The sequence below is a fragment of the Chiloscyllium punctatum genome, chromosome 39 (genome assembly GCF_047496795.1).
Source record: "Chiloscyllium punctatum isolate Juve2018m chromosome 39, sChiPun1.3, whole genome shotgun sequence".
NCBI classification, from domain to species: Eukaryota; Metazoa; Chordata; class Chondrichthyes; order Orectolobiformes; family Hemiscylliidae; genus Chiloscyllium; species Chiloscyllium punctatum.
Genome location: NC_092777.1, coordinates 11156165 through 11158293, shown reverse-complemented (window position 1 = coordinate 11158293; position 2129 = coordinate 11156165). Strand labels below are relative to the sequence as shown.

Below are 2129 nucleotides of genomic sequence, written 5' to 3'. Positions count from 1 at the left end.
ATATATCTTGCTCAAATTCCAAAGTCACTAGTGAATGCAAACATCTTCAACAAGTTTCCAGAAATATTTACTTACTTATTATAGGCTGGGATTCTTTCTCAGAACATTCAACAATTCAACAACTGGATTTTATATGAGGCATCAAAACAAAACAGTCAATCTGGAAGCTTTCAAATCACTCTTGTGAAAACCCAGTCAGATCTGGATTTCTCTTTTTTAATCAACATTCTCTGTGATTGGTTAGTTATCATTACTTCTCCCTTGGAATGACCAGTTCAACATCCAACCAGCTGCTAGCCTTGAACGTAGAAACTGTTGGGTGTCAATTCATCTACAGTGCTCAGCAGTAAACATCTGCCTATTTCTCTTCACCATTAAAACAAGTCGCTCAAGTGTTCAAAATTCAAATCTTAATCTCAATTCAACCTGCCCCCCCCCCCCCCCACCCCCCCTCCCCCGATAAATGGAATAGTGATAATCTTAAAACAGATGGGGTGATGAGTATGTTAAGCATTTTAAACACAGGAATTAACAGTTTGCACTGGAAGAAAACAAGGACAGGATTAATTGGTGAGTGGGACTGGGTGCTGGCAACCTGGGTCTCATTGTTTGATGTTTTAGGAGCAAGAAGGTCTAAGTGTTTAGGGTATCTGAGTCAAGGAGAGTCTGGTTAATGGGGTGTTACTGAGTGAGGGGTGGGCAGGTGTCAGAGAAATAATGGCTCTAAGTAAGTAAAGGTTCATGACTTGGACATGGAGGCTCTGGGAGAAGAAAGTGGAGGGTCTGAGTGAGGGAGATAGTGGTTCTGAGTGATTAGAGGTCTGAGACAAGTGGAGGTTGTGAGTGAGGCATGTCTAGGTGGAGGTTCTGAGTGAAGGAGATTCTGAGTGAGGAAGGATCTGGATCTTCGATGTGGATGCTCTGAGACAAGGAGGTGGCAGTCAGAATGAGGGAGTGTATGAATGAGGGATGTGAAAGTTCTGAGTGAGGGATGCTGTGGGTGAGGAGACGAGTGAGGAATGCTCTTGAGGGACATTGAGTGAGAGGGTATTTGAGATCCAGCCTTATCTGAGTGAGTGAGTGAGGGAGACTCTGAATGAGGGAGTATCTGAATGAGTGAGACTTAGTGAGGGCTACTCTGAGTGAGGAAGTACGTGAGTGAGGAGTGAAGAATGTTTTGAGGGACTTTGAGGATACTCTGAGGGACACTGAGTGAGGAATGTTTTGAATGAGGGTTCTCTGAGGTCCAGCCTCCTTACACTTCACTGACATTGGGCAATGTGTCAGCACTAGTTGCGGATCTGCCGTCTGTGCTAAAGAGAACGTACCGACCGCGTGGCCTAATGGATAAGGCGTCCGACTTCGGATCGGAAGATTGAGGGTTCGAGTCCCTTCGTGGTCGCATTTTACGGATGGTGTGCATTTTTTAAGAAATAAACTTGAAATAATCATAACATTCTTCGAAATCCAAAACTACCGGTGAGTACGGCGGCTCCCGGTTACCGTGATTGGCAATTTTAAAGCCGTTCATTTTATCTCGGAGGCTTCCGGCGCTCGGTAAATTCAGCGCAAAGTCTCAAAGAAAAGCGGTTCCCGCACAAACCCGGAAATTGATATTGAACATGTGTCTAAGTGCAGCACCACCCCCACCCCCCCCCCCCCACCCCCCCACACACACACCCCCACCCCCCACATAGGGGCACACACACCCCCAACACTGGGGCACACACACACCCCCACCCCCCAACACTGGGGCACACACACACACCCCCCACCCCCCCAACACTGGGGCACACACACACCCCCACCCCCCCAACACTGGGGCACACGCACACCCCCACCCCCCACACAGGGGCACACACCCCCCCCCCCCACCCCCCAACACTGGGGCACACACACACACACACCCCCCACACAGGGGCACACACCCCCCCCCCACCCCCAACACTGGGGCACACACACACCCCCCAACACTGGGGCACACACACCCCCAACACTGGGGCACACACACCCCCCCACCCCCAACACTGGGGCACACACACACCCCCACCCCCCACACAGGGGCACACACACCCCCACCCCCCCAACACTGGGGCACACCCCCCCCCAACCCCCACGTTGGGGCACAC

General features: G+C 50.9%; 1 non-coding gene across 1 annotated transcript; it reads left to right on the top strand.

Annotated features, from left to right (window-relative positions):
* The first annotated feature begins 1329 nt into the window (after positions 1 to 1329).
* Positions 1330 to 1402, top strand: trnar-ucg (transfer RNA arginine (anticodon UCG)). Its single transcript has one exon. It is a non-coding gene; the product is annotated as a tRNA-Arg (tRNA).
* Positions 1403 to 2129: the final 727 nt, after the last annotated feature.